Source organism: Chinchilla lanigera, unplaced genomic scaffold, assembly GCF_000276665.1.
Source record: "Chinchilla lanigera isolate Chin_1 unplaced genomic scaffold, ChiLan1.0 scaffold00032, whole genome shotgun sequence".
NCBI classification, from domain to species: Eukaryota; Metazoa; Chordata; class Mammalia; order Rodentia; family Chinchillidae; genus Chinchilla; species Chinchilla lanigera.
This window is the reverse complement of record NW_004955433.1, coordinates 3738361-3745983: the sequence shown is the minus strand read 5'-3', so window position 1 is coordinate 3745983 and position 7623 is coordinate 3738361. Positions and strand designations below refer to the sequence as shown.

General features: G+C 35.6%; 1 long non-coding RNA gene across 2 annotated transcripts; it reads right to left on the bottom strand.

The window, feature by feature from the left end:
• Nucleotides 1-1618: 1618 nt before the first annotated feature.
• On the bottom strand, nucleotides 1619-7614 carry LOC102024372. Of its 2 annotated transcripts, none has more exons than XR_001234707.1 (5): nucleotides 7384-7614; nucleotides 6249-6395; nucleotides 5800-5855; nucleotides 2434-2662; nucleotides 1619-1844 (listed from the first exon to the last, which is right to left on the bottom strand). It is a non-coding gene; the product is annotated as an uncharacterized LOC102024372 (long non-coding RNA). The 2 variants fall into 2 exon arrangements; XR_001234706.1 differs by having other exon boundaries at nucleotides 7470-7614.
• Nucleotides 7615-7623: the final 9 nt, after the last annotated feature.

Below are 7623 nucleotides of genomic sequence, written 5' to 3'. Positions count from 1 at the left end.
GCCCATCACCACCCTACTTCCAAGACAAGTCTCACCCAAGTGCCATCACAAGCTGCCTACTCGCTGCCTCAGTGAAAGTTGGAAACCCTAATACCTTACAGGACAATACAGGGGTTTTTTTTCAGTAAATACTACTAAAATGATTATTTCTTCAACATTATTTTATTTCCATTAACTTAAAAGTCACATTTCATTAGATAGCTTTTTTTTTTTTTTAGAGAGAAAAAAAAAACAATAATGAAGACACAAAAAAAATTACAAAAACAGTAAAAACATTATAGGATTTCAAAACCAGATGACAGGCATTAAAAATGGTTGTTATATTACATATTGTTATCTTCTTTTTTTTTTTGGTTTTTCTCCGGTACCGGGAACCGAACTCACGACCCTGCGCTTGCCAGGCAGGCGCTTTGCCGCTGAGCTAAATCCCCAGCCCCTACATATTGTTATTTTCAAGGAAGTTCTCAGATAACCAGATATACAACATTTTTTAAAATTTTACATTTTATACTGGGGAAGTTTCTTTAGAGATTACCATAACTTTACACCTGAAACACAGATCAGAGAGATGACTTGTTGAAGATATAAACCTAACTAGAATCAGAGATGGAACTAAAATCTTGGTAGTTATTTGAATGTTCTTTTCATGAATATATTGAGTTTTGAGGATATTTATGTACTGTTACATCTCCAGCAAATATGGTAATGACGGAATATAGACCAATTACCGTAAATAGCAAATTAATATTTGTCATGCTATTAGTCAGAATTCTGGTATGTAACACTGTAAGTAACCAATATAGTGAGACTGATCTTGATATTAAAAGTAATCATAAAACTCTGGGTTTGAGTCATAGATTTGTAGTGACAGTAACCACAGACTGCAAGAACCTAACAGCATATCACTACAGCAAAATGTATTTAAATATAATTCGAACAAGGACTCACTGACAATAACCTAGGTTTTCCAACTACGTTCTCACCTCCAAGTTCTGTAGCTTCTTTTTCTGTTTAGGTGATACATGGAAACAATACATGTGCGCACACAAAATGCAAGGAAGCCTTCCTATCACAGTGCTGTAACACATTTGCTCTCCCTTAAAGTGTGCACAGGCATTTCATGGAAGTCCATCAGGAAAATACTGTGTAGGAACACTTCACTGACTAGAGGCAATTTCAGATGTCCATCAAGGGAAGGCCACAGGCACTGGCTTTCCTCAGTGTCAGCATCACCACACCCACCTCCTGCATAAAGGATTTGCATCTCTGGGTCTCATGCAAGAATCATCATCAAATCTTCTAACTCTCCAGTACCTCTTCTTCTTCACCCAGGTAAGCAGTTGTAGAGTAACATGGTGGACACAGTGAAGAGTGATTTGTTTTATCTGCATGAAAGGCTATTTTGCTCACTTAGCAACAATGAACCACAGCCAGCTTTAAAATGAAACACTTCCCCTCCCAAATCCCATCACACACACACACACACACACACACACACACCAAGAAAAGATTCAACACTTGGATTTTTTTCATTCTCTAAAAAATAAACTCAGGTCAGCAAATATGAGCATCTTTTACATTCTGTATATTCAGAGTAAGTACTCAATGCAACTTGCCATGATAACTAAATTTATTATTAACTGTGTATTTCATGATGTTAGTGACAATATGTTAATGTGATTTTTCACGTCCTCCTGCAGTGAACAGATGGCTCCTTTTACTTTACTTTCCACATCAAGTGTGATTATTTCTTGGTGCCAAAAGCCACCTGCCGCTCTTCGGTCTCCAGTCTAATTTTTTATGTTGGTAAAACACAGCAGGACTTGTTATCAGTTGGATGGCATCTTAATAAAAAGAGACATGCCAACATATTGACATCATGTTCAAGGGGAAATTTCAGCCCCTTCAAACCCCTAACCCCCTTCCCCACCCCCTTTCAAAAAGTGAGGGAAGAAAACTAACTAAGGAACTAACTCACTAACTAACTAATTAATGAAATAAATAAATGCAAAGATCTCACCAGTTTCAAGATGTTTGATTACAATTGTTGGGCCTAAAGCCAAGATGCTGAATTGGCCTCCCTTTGTTCCTAAAACTAAGCACCTCACTCAGGGCTCTGATCTTTCATCCTGTGTAATGATAATTAGCTGTAACATATTCCAAAGTCAAATGTAAGCAGGAATACATTAACATTGAGATCAGTGTCAGGGCAATTTTCATTGGGAAAATGACGAAGAACACTAGCACACATACACTCCCAAAAATTTCAAGATTTGAACGTTTATAAAAATCACTTTCAGATGTGAGAATGTGTAGCTCATTGGCTTGTTGGTCATGAGTGTTTACCTCAAATGCTATGGCTTCCTAATGCGGAAGCAGTGACTCCCACAGCCTATGCCTGACGGAGAAAACATGAGTAATACACCACAGTACCTTGCTCTAATTTTCCCATTCTTCATTAGAACAAAGAGGAATATACGTTAGGTGATTCGTGGTGCAAGAAGAGGTCTTCCAGGAGATTGGATAGTGTGGCTTGCAACAGCTGGTCCAGCACATTTGGGAACAGCATGCAGAAAAATGCATCAGTGTTTTGAAGATTGCCAACTGTGATGATTCATTGGTTATGACACAGTTTCAAAAAGTCAAATTTCCCAGCCACAACCTATAAAAATAAATGCTCTTACAATTAGGCTTCAAACCCTTAAATTCAGAAATAGTAATGAGATAAAGACTTTTCCTCTGATTCCCACTCTTGAGATTTTTTTTTTAAAAAATGAAGTGACATTATTGGATATATGAAATTTCTGGTTGAAAGCCAAGGAGTTAAACACACAGCTGGTTTCCTAGGATTTACAAAGTTTATAAAAGGCAGAAGAAAATGCCTATAATTAAAGTACAAATAATTAATGGTTTCCTTGGGATGAACAACTATAACTAGATTACTATAGAACTTTCAAATCAATGTAAACTTGGCAGTGACAATTTTATGCCTTTCAACTATCTGCCCAAAGGACCCTGTATGAAATAGATTTCTACTAAAGGTGTTAGCAGACTGATCATCTTTGGTGGTAGGGGGTGTTTGCAGATTAATCAGTGATGGATATTAAACCTAGTGTCTCTGCACTGAGTTACATCCTACCAATTTTATTTTTTGTTTCAAGACAGGCTGTCCCTAACTTGCCCAAGCAGGACTAAATCTATTGTCCTCTTTTCTTAGCCTTCCAAGTGGTGGGATTAAAGGAGTGCACCACCATATATGGCTTTATTTGCTTTTTATCAGAAATATATTTTAGCAGCTGCTATAGTTTGCATGTTGACTCTCCCCCAAAGACCTATGTGTCAAAGATTGGTCCTCAAGGTGGTGCTACTGGGAGGCAGTGGAGCTTCTAGAAGGAGGGGTACAGTGGGAAGTCCTCATCCTCATGGGATCTTGGCTTTTTCCTTTTTCCTCTTGTTTCCTGGCAATGAGGGGAGCAGTTTGCTCTGTCATGTGCACCCCACCATTCCATCTAGTAGACCCAGCAAAGTTCCAAAGCAATATGTCCACCTGGTCATGGACCAGAATCACTAAAACTGAGCTAAAATAAATATTTTTTTTCTATTTATCAGTTCATTGTTTCAGTTATTTTGTCATAGTGACAGAAAGCTGACTGATACTCTAACATTTTACTCTGCAAACTTGCAAGCCTATAGAAAATTTGAAAGAACTTTATCCCCAAAGCATTGTATCTACCATTTAGATTACACAATTAACATTTTATTGTAATTTTGTTATATGTTTCCATCTACCTATCCCAGTATATATTCAGTAATCCAATTGAATATATTAAACTATAAAATCAATAACCAACAGTCCAGCCAAAAAGCAAAATTAGAATTTTTTGACTTTATCAAAATTACTTAATGAAAAGAGCAGTGGTATTCATCTTTGCATTCAGCAAGTATTTCTGGTGTTCCTGGTTGTAGTCAGGCTAAATATGTAAAATTTATTAAAACAGCCCAGGCCACTATTCTTATTGAACTTAAAATGTAGTAGGCTCTTTTTTATTTGTAGTAACAAAGAAAAAAGAAAATACTCAAAAAGCCACTCTCTAAAACATGATATGTATAAGAGATATGTCAATCAAAATTTAGCAGATTTAGCTGTTACTGTTCTTAATTTAAAGGTTATAGGCTGGGATTGGTGGTACATGCCTATAATCCTAGCACTTGGGAGATTGAGGCAAGAGGATCACTGTGAGTTCAAGGCCATCCTGGGCTATGAAGAGAGTTCAAGCCCAGCCTGAACTACACAGTGAAGCCCTGTCTCAAAATGTTAAAAAAAAAAAAAAAAAAAAAAGTTGTAATAATGACAAATGGATGTTTTATGCACCATCATATTATTGCTTATAATAAAATCCATAAATAGTAATCTCTGAAAATGTATTTGGCAAATTATTGAGTAAATGAATAAATTTTAAACTTCATAATGTGGACATTATTCAAAACATTTTACATTAAGAAGTAGTTACACTCTAGAAGAGTAACTTTAAGGGCAAATAAATAATATATAAAGTCAATTAGACTAACAAAGCTGTTTTAAACATCCTGTACAAAAATATTTTTTAATATAATATTCTAAGGGTTTGGCAATGCTTGTAAATAGTATGTTAAGCTTTAACACATTTGCATTTGTATAAAATAGAAATTAAACAATTTTCATGTAAAGTTAAATGGCTTCACAAATACGGTAGTGCCAAAAAATATTTCAAAGGCACTTAAATTAGAATATGAGGAAACTACTATCGATTGATCAAAAGTTTCATTTGTTTTTAAAAAGTATAGGAAAATACTAGTGTAGTTTAGTTCTCTAGTTTTCTGTTCATTTGTTTACAGCATTGGCTGTCTACTTTGGGTTTGTATGCTTTGGTTAAATCCACCAATAGTTTGCAATTACACTAAGAAACTAAATCAATTTATCAACTTTCTAAACTAAATTTAGGCCAGGCATGGTGGTGCACGCCTATAATCCCAACACTCAGAAGGCTGAGGTAAGAGGATCATTGTGAGTTTGAGATCAGCCTGGACTGCAAAGTGAGGTAAGGCCAGCCTGAACTCCATAATGAGACCCTGTCTCAAAAAGACAAAAAAATTAAGAAACTAAGTTTAGCCACTTATTACTTGATTGTTTAATCACTATCATTATTATCAGTGAAACTACTATGTAAGTCAGTATTGTATAAATGAAACACTGTGTTAAAAACAAATTGCTAAAATAAAGTATTCCCAGACTTACAAACCAATGGGATTGGGAACATTTGTTTGTACATATTGGTGTGACAGGGAAGACAGGTTATAGAAACACTGGATTAAAAGCTTTTTAATTTGTAGATTAATCTATACATGTCATGTTTACTACTGCCAAATACTTGAGAATAAAAAAAATTTAAAACAATTTAAATTCAATATGTTTCACAATGTAGTGTGACAAACTGGCATAGCAGTAAATGTCTCCAAATTTTTGCTTAGAAAAACTCTGAGATAGAAGTTTTTAAAATGAACAAAGATATGTACCTATTCACTAGGAATTCAATGGGCCTTATCCTTGAGCTAGTTTTGAAGTGGAATCTAGGCCTTACTATAGAAAACTGCCTCTTATCAAATGACTATTAAATACATTTTAATGAGTAATTAAATAAATCTTGGGGCTTGGGATTTAGCTCAGTGGCACAGCGCCTGCCTGGCAAATGCAAGGTCATGAGTTCAATTCCTGGTACCGAAGAAAAACCAAAAAAAAAAATTAAATAAATCTTTACTCACCGATGTTACAATTAATCTAAACATTTAAGTTTCCATTCAATGGCTTCACTTCTCATCTGAAACAATAAATGGATAAAAACACATGAAACAGTTCACATAATTAATAAACTATATAACAAAACACTTTGTATAATGCTGAGAATTTCACAATAAAGGGGAGCTATTTCTAAGAGACAAGAAACAAGTGGTATGAATATTACTGGCTTACTGCCTGAAATTCTAAGCCCTCAGCTCAGGAAAGAGGAATCCAGGTGGAAGGAGATGGTGCTTACCATTCCGAAAACCTAAGGAAGCCAGACTCTGTACTAACTAGAAAAGACTCACACAGGGAAACTTAGAGCTCTTCCCCCAAATCTTCAACTGAGTATTGATCAGTGTATGAGTGTTAAAAAAAAAAAAGTAACACTGAAGAATGCACACAAAAAGGGATAAATTTACCCAGCACTGACCTGAGAGCCATGACAGTTTCCACCAGCCGGGACAGCCATGAGCTTTTATAAGGAAAGCCATGAGTTTTCATCAGCTAAAACACACAGAAGAATTTCTTCATCCAAGTAGAATAATTGGCCTTAGATTGACCGTGACCCTTTTTCCACCTAAGAAATTTTAAAAGCAAGACTCAAAAGATTTAAGATTATTCTAAGTGACTTATCTAATCTCAGAACAAAGTTCAAGAAAATTTAAAGGAATACAAAAATATCTAGCATCCAGCCAGGTAAAATTCACAGTGTATGGCATTTAATTAAAAGTTATCAAGCTTGCAAAGAAACAGGAAAATACAAGCTATGAAAAGGAGATAATCAAACAACCAAAATTGAACTGAACTAACACTGATGTGAGAATTAGCAGAAAGTGAAGTAACAGGTTATTCTAACTTTAGTCCATGTATTCAAAAATTTAAATAGATATTTTAAAAGACCCAAATGGATCCTAGAAATTAAAATCTACAAAGTGTGAAGTGAAAATTACATCAGATGAATTAATAGCAGATTAGATATTGGAAAAGGAAAGATTAGTAAAGTTGAAGAGATAGCAATTAGAAGCTCCCTAAAATCCAGCACAGATAGAAAAGACCGATTATAATGGATAGAGCATCACAAGCTTATATGAGAACATCAACATGCTTAGTTTAAATCATTAAAGGGCAGAGGAGAGACTAAAACATATCTGAAGAAATAGTAGCCAAAATTTGCCAAATTTAATAAAACCGATAAACCTCCTGATTGAAGTAACTCAATGAACACCAAGGATGGAAAAGCATATCATGATAAAACTGATCAAAAATATTGATGAAGAGAAAACCCTAAAGGCAAAGAAAATATGCACATTTAAACTTAAGTTATGATAACAAAACACAATAGAAACAGCAAGAAAGAGGGCTCTGATAGTAAAAAAAAGAAAGAAAGAAAGAAAGAAAGTCAATTAGAATACTTTATCAAGAAAAATAACTCTCAGTATTAGGATAAAATACAGATGCTTAACTGTTTTCAGAATTCACACCCCGCCCCCATACATCTGCACTATAAGAATGCTGAGGACTTTGATAGGCAGAAAGAAAACGGTAATAGAAATACCAATCCCCACCAAAGACAGAAGAGCAAGAAACCGTCATTACACAGGTGACCCTATGATCTATTTTTTTTCTTGGGACCGGGGATCGAACTCGGGACCTTGTGCTTGCCAGGAAGGCACCTGTGCCACCGAGCTACATCCTCAGCCCCACATAACTCGTTTTAATGTAAATCATCTCGAAGTCAGGGAGGGGCGGGGATGAGCCTGGGCGCGAGCGGGCGTGGTGGGGGAGGGAGGAGCCGGCGCGCGGGT